Source organism: Anser brachyrhynchus, assembly GCF_964034855.1.
Source record: "Anser brachyrhynchus genome assembly, chromosome: 1".
Taxonomy (NCBI): Eukaryota; Metazoa; Chordata; class Aves; order Anseriformes; family Anatidae; genus Anser; species Anser brachyrhynchus.
The window spans coordinates 90,909,957-90,920,150 of NC_137694.1; the positions used below are offsets into that span (position 1 = coordinate 90,909,957).

General features: G+C 39.2%; 1 protein-coding gene across 4 annotated transcripts in view; it reads right to left on the minus strand.

The window, feature by feature from the left end:
- LOC308188158 (uncharacterized protein) overlaps nucleotides 1-9,913 on the minus strand; it is a 100,941-nt gene extending 91,028 nt beyond the window's left edge. For 3 of the 4 annotated variants that reach the window (XR_013945190.1, XR_013945192.1, XM_080576896.1), the window contains exon 1: nucleotides 9,752-9,913. The gene's annotated coding sequence lies outside the window, so the exon portion shown is untranslated. Of the gene's footprint in view, nucleotides 1-8,767; nucleotides 9,548-9,751 lie in introns of those variants that run through there. The other variant, XR_013945193.1, reaches the window with a different exon arrangement.
- Between the last annotated feature and the right edge of the window lie 281 nt (nucleotides 9,914-10,194).

A 10,194-nucleotide genomic window follows, 5' to 3' on the forward strand; every position in this document is an offset into this window, starting at 1 on the left:
TGCTTTCTGCCTGTCTGTCTCACACCAGCTACAGACTTTGGTCATCCCTAAGAACCAAGGCTGTGCAGGTTAGTAGTACCCAGCCTGAAGACATTTCTTTCACCTCCCTGCTCCTGGTGGTGGTTACCAGTCTTGCCCCCTCCCAGTGCACCCATCAGCATCCTGTCAGAAACAGTGAAACACTAAAGGAAAGCAGTCGTACCTAGGCACCTCAGGGCTCCCACCAGAGAGGCCACCTCGCTGTCACTCTCCTTCATCCCGATCAGCTCTCTTTCACCCAAAGGGACCAGGCCAGGAATGATGAACTCTTGTTAGAAATTATATAAAGGGATTCTCTGTTATCTTTCACATTTTTTTTTTTTGGGGGGGGGGGGGGGGGGGGGGGGCGGGGGCTAGGACAGCCTCCTCCTAGATAATATAGAGACAGCCAAGAATACTCAGCTGTTCCATGGTCTGACCTGGAAAGCTTTTAGTAGGTAGTTTGGACTTTGGGATTTTTAATTAAATAATTTTAAGACATCAATTCCATAGTGATTATTTTGAGGGCTTAGGAATTCTAATTGCAAAGAGAATCCCTCTACAGAGGGATGTAGATATTTTAGGGTCTTTTGTAGCTTTGTCATCCCTTCCTTTCTCTTACAACAATATGTAGCTGTCCTATAGCACTTTGAGAAAGGAGTCTCAAAGGACTGTGAAATGATATTGTACACAGGGCCGCAGTCTTGTGAAAAGCCATGCAAGAGACTATGGCTAGGCCAATAAATTCCACGCTCCCAAGACCTGCTCCACTGAGTCCCTGTCTCTTCATAAGAGCTTCAACTTATTAATAAAAAGCAGAATAAAAACAAGTTGTGGGAAACAAAGTGATAGATAGAGCATACTTTAAATCTTTGCTTTAAACCCAAGAGGCAGTGCTTCCATCTTACAATAGATTTCCTGCAATCCCCTACAGAAAAATACTTAACTTTGGGAAAACAAAACAACAACAAAAAACTCACCTTGGAAAAGGTAGCTGGTGCAGTATGTTCCAGCTGGAAGTCCAAAACAACTATACAAGATTATCCCCCTCACCTCCCCCTGAGAATCTTATTTAGTTCTATCATTAGAAATATGTTGAATAGAACTTCTGTTCTCTCTTAAAAAAAAAAAAAAAAGAGGAAAAAAGAAATCAATCTTAATTATTGGGAGGTATATGGCTCATGAGGGGATACTGGGGAGGGTGTCAGGAAAAAAAGAAGACCAAAAAACCCTTGGAGACAGGAAAGAGTGGCGTGAAAGGGTGCACCTGAAGAACATATATTTCTCTGCACTGACTTGCAGACTCCAGAGAGAGGAAAACCCTGCATGATGCATCCAAGAGATTGTTGCTCAAGCAACCGCAAAGATAAATGTTATGCGCCAAAAAGAATATGAAGAAGCTATATAGGAAATGCTGTTTTCAGTCTAACAATTTTTTTTTTCTAGAGATACTATGATAGAAAAGGAAAACTTATTACTTCCATGAATTCTTATCAACATTTATAGTGCTCTTATATTCCATGCATTGATATTTCACACATTTAAGATGTGTGAAAGTGTCCCTGTACTTTCAGCATGCAGCAGAGATTCTTGGAGATAATAATTGGGCTATGATAATGTACATTTAGTAAACATTGCTCTGTGATAGTTTTCCTTAAAGCTTCATACAGCATCCAAAGGTCTATTTTATTGGGTGCTGCGTATAACCAAAACCTCATGCCAGAATCTCAATCATGTGAGCTCAATTCCATGAAAAAAGATCAATTTTCCTCTTTCATTTTCTTATCACCATTTCTGTTTTAGCTCTAGACAGGGAGGAAAAAAGGGGGTGGGGAAAATGCATCTTGAACAAACATCCTTGTCTACTTCACAGAAAAAACAACAAAACTGGTATATTTTACACCTCCCAGTTGCTCATAATATTAATTCACAGTGAAGATCACTCGCCAGCTAATGGGTGTAACCGTTTCTGGGATAAAACTTGGAGATGTTATCAAACTTAGTTGTACTGTTGAATAATTCTGTAATGTCAGAGATTGTCCTCTACACCAGCTAGAAGCACAAAGCAATCTTCTTTATTTGTAGCTTTGCCATTCTTCGGTAACATTCTAAATACAGCTTATTGCAAAAACGGGGCCAGCCAATGTTTCCTGAAAACAGAAAACCAACCACATCCACTTAAGACAGGAAAAAAAAAAAACCAACAACTAGTTAAATAATCATTGAGATCATAAGCAGCCACATTCCAGAGGCATTATAAGAACAAGATGCAACTTCTGAAAGTCTGAAAGGCTTTGAATCTGTAGCATTCTTTGTGCCGATGGCATGTATCTTCAGCAGTTTTCTCGATACACAACTCATGCTACATTGAAGTCCATAAAATTCCTGCAAGGTCAGTAAGACGTTCTTGGCAAAATGCCTTCTTGCATGTAAAAACCTCCAGAAGTTCAAGAAAGTGAAAGCACAATAAAGTTCCATGACTTTTTTTCCATTAATATTACAGATCTTCTCTTATGCCAGTCTTCCAGATTGAAATAACAGGGTCTTTTTAGCTTTGTCATGCCCTCCCTTTCACAAATGGGAAAAGAAGACAAATAGGCAAAAGTAGAGACAAAAAAAGTAAAAAAAGGAAAATACACAAGAGAATACAGTAAGAAATACACTTACTGAGAAAAGTAAGCAGAAAACAGGAACACTTCATGCAAAATATTTTATGCAATGTATTTTCATAGAACTTTTGTTTACATGAAAACTAGATGCAGTAGTAACCAAGAGAAAATTAAATGCCCAACTCCTATCCAATGACATATAGTGAAATGAAGTTTGTAACATGACCCTTGCAATAACACGGACGTACTAGAGTCACTTACTGATATTAAGGACTCTTTCTAGGGAAAACAGTTTCAACATGAGAACGGATGCGGTAATTGCATACAGGTCTTTCCTCTTCTCAGTGATGAAGTACCAGCCTTGCCCAGACTCAGTTTGGTGTATGTCTAGCACAACATCAAAAAGGATTGGGTGCCCATCAGGTCTCCAAAAAGTCCCCAGTTACTAAATTGGGAAAGCACTAAGTACAAATAAGAGGAAAATGATGGATCTAAGGAACTATTCTTTTGACATTTATGTTAAAGGTTCTTCCAGAAACAGTTTATATCCAGGCAACTAGTCTTACCAGTGCCCATAGCTTCCTAATCAAATTAGAAAGATTGAGTCATTAGGGTCAAGTGACCAGCCACAAAAAGATTAAAGACAGTAATCAAGAAATCGAAACTAATTAGTACCTAAGCCTATTAAAATGGCTTAGAAATAAATTACTTTTACATGAATTTATGTCCAGAGGTCCAATTTTGAGAAGTAATAGGAGAAGTTTCAGAAATCAGTAGGTCTTCGTATTCCCAAGTTGAACAAAGTACACTGGATTTCAGTGGGACACAGCTGAGTTGGGGGGGAGATACGGTTCCAGGTCAGCATTTGCAGTTGGATGATCAAATTTTGAAGGACTGATATTCACAGGTCTTGAGTGGTTTTCCACAGGCTTTGTGCTTAACACATTTGTATGAGAAGAAGGTATCCTGAAACACCTAACTTTGAGAAATTTTACTCCAAAATATAAAAGCAGTCAAAATAATTTTCAGAAGTTTTGAGAGGTTAAGGAGAGAAACCTAGACAAGTAATTTCTCTCAATTTGTAGTTATTGGGAAACCTCTAACTGAGATTTTGGTTTATCTGAACACCCAGAAGCTGAGGTGCCCTCCTGAGCTTGTTTAGTATGCAAAACTGGATGAGATTTCACCAAATTTGTAGTCTTTACTGATGGGAATATTGCAAATACACCCCTTCATCATGGCATTTCAGCATATTTATATTTATTATCTATTACAACCAAGAAATGGAGAGGAGCATGAAAATTAGAAGTTATGAAGAAAAGAGAAATATCCTCCAAATATTTTATATGTCAAGTTAAATTTTGATTTCACTTGAGAAAAAGATTTGGACTTGTTTTTATTAGGAATACAAATCCAAAGACTTATGCATTCACTATATATATTATGCATGTGTACAGAGTGCGTTTTTGGAGACAACACAGCTAAGAACAATAAAATTAAGCACATTAGTCTTCCCAAAATTAAGGCTTTCTTCCTGCTCAAGTCTCTATTGAAAGCTGCCGATATATTTTAGGGAGCATATTTTCTCACATCTCAGAATATCTTACTTTAAAGTACACTTACAGATTTTTCTTAGGGGAACAAGTAATAGAGGAAAAAGCTCTCAATATAAGTAACTCAATAATCAACACTAATAATATAGCAAGTATTTTTAAGTTCAAAATTAATAGCTTCATAATTACAGTCAGCCCCCCCCCAAATTTATTTTTTTACCCTTCCATAGTTTACTCCAGCCCTTTGCTTTGTCATATTTTTCTTTGGCTGCATCATCACCCTGGTTTGTACAAAGCTTGCTTGCAATTCCATAATGCAAACATACCTACTACCTTTTACAGGAAAGCAAACATCACCTCCTCTTTTGACACAGCAGGAGAGGAACGTTTATGATTAATAACAATGTGTTTCTTTCCATTTGTACAGCTTACCAAAAAGAGTGAAAACAATATCCTTCTTAGTGGAAAAATGAGAGCAGTAAGGTGCTCAAATTCATTACACAAGCAGCAACTACTCCCAGTGAAGTTGTGCGAAGAGCGTTATACGTAATTACACCTTTCCATTTTATGCTCAGGCCACCTTTTCCACTTGTTAACACCATTGAGGTTTTTTCTTTAATTAAAAGAAGTTATTCCATTGGAATCGGTCTCAAGTTACCCTTCCACAACTCTACAAATTCACATATAGCTGAGAATGGGTGGGATACTGGAACTGTAGATGTCTGTCAGACAACGTGATTTCAACTAAATCAACTTATTTTCAAGATGTAACCTACTTCTCACTGAAGGTTTTGTTTTATTTAATTTTCAAAACATTTTTTTCCCTTTGTCAGAGGCGCCGAGTTTTCAAATATACCTCTACAAGACACTTTGGCAACCAAGAGAAGAATAGAAGTGATAGAACTTACTCTTCCTTGCCCCAACCACACTCTCCTCCTTTAGGAACAGTTAAGCAACAAACATATATTTTGGCTTTTAAGTGAATGAAGAACTTTCACACTTTTCTCCTTTCTCTCCTACTTACACAAAACCTCACCATCATTCATCTGCTCATTCAACTCTCGCCTCAGCTTATTCATTAGCTCTCTCTGCCTCCTTTTGTCTGTTCCTTTCCCCTACAAAGTCACATGAAGTCCTTCAGAGCTTTGGTTAGTGGTATCTCATAACCCTGCCTAATGGCCTTTCTCCAGTCATTCACTTGCTCTGGAGCATGTCTCAGTACTAAAAGAATCAACAGGAATCACACCAACGGTGAACACTAAATCAACATTGATACCGAGAATATCATTTTAAACTATACCAGACTCTTCTAGCCATAAAAGTGCAAAGAAAGTGAACACCAATGGTAGATTTTGTTTAAAATCCCACAGAGGATCACATTTGCATCACTGACTGAAGCAAGAGTAATGCAGTTTCACTTCCTTTGACATGAGGCATCTCCTACAGGTTAGCAGGAGATGGCAGCTCCAGCTTTTGTTGGTGTAAGGGAAGGAACACATCTGGACTGAGGGGCAGGGAGCTACGGTTGCACCTTGCTGTATCCTTTGGCAGGGTGGGAGCTCCCCTGAGGTGCCCATGCATGCCACTGTAGGTTGCATTCAGGTCAATGGCTTAAATTATCAAGATGACTTAAAACTTATTCCAAGTGGATATTGCAAGCCCATCATGAACCACACAAGATAGCATGCAGTTCTTCCTGATTTCTTACACACAAAAAAGAGAGTTAATAATACAAGTGACATGCATAGCACATTTCTCAGTGTCAGGCAAGATAAGCAGCATGTCTGGCAGTAATTCAGTTTGAGCTTGTTATATTTCTAAATGGGTGTGTTTCTTGGTGTTTGGATAGCAAATGTTGTGCTCTAATTATCAAAGCTTCCTAGCATTCTCTAGTCCCTTTGAGATATTTTTGCTAGATATATTGGGCTCGTTGCAGTGGTAGCAGCTGCTGATAGTCACCTGGATGCGTACATCAGGGCAGGGCTTTTTAACACCATTTCAATCATTCACACTGGAAAAATCAGTACTAAGCAAACTCAAATCTCTCTAGTTCTTCTTGCTTAAATTAAGCCTTCAGACATTCTGGTTTTATGCTATGCAAGTCAATGGCTTTTTAGCATTGAAAATGTTAATTTGGCTCCATTGTAGAACAAACCCATGCCTAACCAAAGAAAAAGTTCCATTAAAGTAGTTACAGCAAGTTTCCCCCAGATAAAGAAGAAAGCATGGTCCTTCATTTCCACTTCTATCATTAGTTACACATGTTGAATTTTATAAATATTTTTCCATGATCATTGACTATATGCCCTGGGAAAACAAACATCTGGGGGAGGGAGAGGAATTTGCTGAGGAACATTTCTCTAACAGTAGTTTTTTCATCCATTGATTTACAAGCTACTGATTTACAAGCTGTGAATGAATAGTAGCCTTCAACAACAGGAAGCCATGCCATTGAGAAACCCTATAGCGTCAGGTGGAGCCCAGAGACAAGCCTGTCTGCTTGCAGGGAAATTCACTCCAGGAGTCCCCTGTAATCAGAGCTGTTAACCAGAAGGAAATGTCTTCAGTACTCTTACATGGCCCTTAATCAGATACTGACAGGGTCCCTTTGATCAATGCATTTCCAAAATGAGGGTAACTGCAGTTTACAGTACGCCTGCACACATTTCACAGCCAACTCCCAAAGCGCACAGCCAGAGGAATTACTCGGACTTCACCCTCTGCTCTCCTTTTCTTTTGCTAGCATAAAAATCTGAGTCAAAGAGACTCAGGAATTAGCAGCACTGAGCGCCACTGATGTTTAATAGCTTTGCTGGTCCCCTGAACGTGGCAGGGAAGCAGCTTTCACTTGTGTGCCTCATAGCATTTAGCAGCCTTGGGGATGGGACAGCAGGGGAGAGTGGAAACAAAACAAACAAACAGGATTAAAAAAAAAAAAGGAAAAACACTTGGTCAATTTCTTTTAAAGGGTCCAGGCTGATGGGGAGCCAAGGCTGGAAGATCTGTCTAAAACAGCCTTGCATACATTTACTGTGGTCTAAATAGTACTCTAAGGAAAGAATTACTAGAGAGTAAGACCCTATACCCTGGAAAGCCACCTCAGAGACAACTACTTTAATCAACTATTAGATGGCTAATAGATCTATTGCATTAAAACAATTAGGGTCACACACAAGTGCATAACGCAAAGTGTTACTGATATTCCTTTTACGCCAAATGCAAAGAAAGGCAGTTAGTGAAATTCCCCATTTAATCACTACAGTGGCATTGTGCAGCACAAGAGCTGGTATATCCCCAAACTATTTTTTTTTTCCCTTCCAACCGTAAGAGTAATTTGGGAAACCTGAAAGGCTTGGGCATTTTTGCTGCTTAAGGAGAGGACCTCCGTTTCTAATGAGGAGAAGACCAGAACAAGAGATTCCACACATTACAGAGGGGAAAAAAAAAATGAAAAAACAGAAGTGCTTTTCAGAGGAAGGAGAGGAGGGGGAAGAAAAAGAATGAACAAGCTGATTTCAGGTCCCATTCCATTAAAAGAATGTGCTGCAAGCATAGAGATCATCAAGCAAAATAAGAATATATTAATCAGGCAGTCATTCCTCATCCTCTTACATCACCTGGTTGTACCTTGGTACAGCAGGGGTCCAAAGCAGTGGGTGATCGTACATAGCATATGCAGTGAACTGTGTAGCACATATGGTATATACATTGCAGAAACACAAGATAAAAGCTCACCTGCTGTTCTGTGGCTTTCTTAATAGAGTACCTATGCACCACCGGGTGAATTAAGAGTAGAGTAGCAGCTTTAACTCTAGATTTCCTCACTTCTGTGTTAGAACACTTTTGTTGTTTAATGTAAGTACTTATTAAGTCACTGAGGAAATGAAGGAAATGAAAAATGCAATGTTAAGACAGAATGTAATTTAAATGTAGCAAAGGAGACCTCTCATTTTTATGCAATCTTATTACACAGTAAAGGATACCCCCCCACACACAAAACAGGTATAGTAGACCTATTCTATAGCAGATGTACTCTGACATATTAATAATGGCAATAATTGTATGCATAAAACCACAAATGGCTCAAAAAGTCAAAGGAACACTAATACTCACAAACCCATCAAGGAACCAGACAAGAACAAGACTAGCATTCAAACAAGGCTGTACACCTTCAACAATGAAGAGACAAAGAGATTAAAACATCTGAAAAGAGCGGTGTTTTATTCGGAGCTTGATATCACACCTGTACACAGTATATATACACATTTCATTAATCCTACAATTAGTTTGAATAACAGCAGCACCCAGAAAGCTTGCAGCATTTTGTGACTGAAATCCCACCTTAGACACACCCCTTACTCCTTTGGCCATAGATGGAGACAGATGCACTATTTGCCAACTCTGGCCCCTGAAATTAGGTAGGATGAATCTGTGGTGTAATATTTGTATTAAAAAATAAACAATAGCTCTGCATCTTGATCTGGACCAGATGTGAAACTGGAGATTGCGTTGGTTCTCATTTTTGCTATTTTCCTGAAAGAAAACACTTTCCCCTGGACTTCCCCCACCACCCACCACCATCTACTCTACAAGGCATATCATATGATCTTAGTTTTCTAAGAAACACGTTTTAGATTTTTCCTTCATGCATAGCTGACTTATCACTGATCCACATGATGTTGCTTGTAGTAAGAACGTCCCGCTGAGTAACTGTTTCTCTTTTTAAGGATAATTTTGCCATTCGTCTGTTGTGTCTTAAATACAAAAATTCTGAGGAAGTTCTCAATGCTTCCATGAATTATTCCATGATAGCTGAAGAAAACCAAATGTCTGTAAGAACAGCTGTCTATTAATGTTTTCTATGCCTCAGTAAAGAATTATCTTCATTGTCAAGCATCATAGCCAAAAAATAGTTTTATGAGCTATTGTAAGACACAAAGTAATCCTGTCCTTAAATGTGTATGCATTTTATATGCTCTCATTCATCAATATATATTCCCCCTGCTTATGAGAAAAGAATAAAGAACTGATAGAATGGGATAAAGAGATTCAGCACATGCTTAAGAAGGCTGCTTTATTGATAATCAAGCTCTATTAACTGAAAAAGTGTAATACACAACGAGGAAGTCATATCTTACAACTCCGCACTGATTCATGGAAGTTACTATCCCTCATGGCTTAAAAGGTAAGACCAACTTTTGGAAGTGAAGCTCTCATTTCCTCCAGCTCTCCCCCTCACCTCCCTGTTGAATTCCCAAAGTGCTGCAAGGCCATGGCACACACCTTGGTGTCTGGTTGGCCACCAGCAGATGAGCAGAGCCAGATGGACAGGGCACCAAGCAGAGAGTTCAATGCTGACCTGCAGGACTGAGCAGTGCTCAGCAGAATAAAGATGTTACCAGGTGGTGGGCAGAAAGAATAAGCAACCAGAGCTTTGTGAGATTCTCTTGCGTCAGTATTCTTATACCCGATCTTATGTTTTTCTTCCTCAGAAATAAATCTTTTTTTCCCCCTTTTCTCCCCTAAGTTTTCTAGTCACCCCTTTCAGTCAAGTGCGTCCAGTGCTCTTACCATGATGCCTTTCATCTTCCTAACTGCAGAAGGGACAGGAACTTCAATGATGCATGACTATTTCACACCTGATACATGACATAAGCTTACACCAGCAGACTGATACCATTCCTCCCCATGTCCATTATATAGCATTTTGCTTTGTTTCAGCTAAACTTTTTTTTCTTCCCAGCATGAAGGAAATTAACCCCAAAGTTGGAAAGGGAAGCTTTTATTCAAGTGTTTAAGCAGTTGGGTTCCTCCTTGTTAGCCAAGCACAGCTGATGCAAATTGAAGCAAACAGAGCATTCACGTGCCCCAGTATGGCTTCAGCAAGTTTGGTTAAGGCTAGAGCTTTGAGCTTGTTCTGTCAGAGCTCATGTGTCCTGAGGAGCATGGAAGATGGAGAAAAGCATGGAAGTGGAAATCCTTCCTAGCTGTTGTGTGACAGATGTCAGATGTTA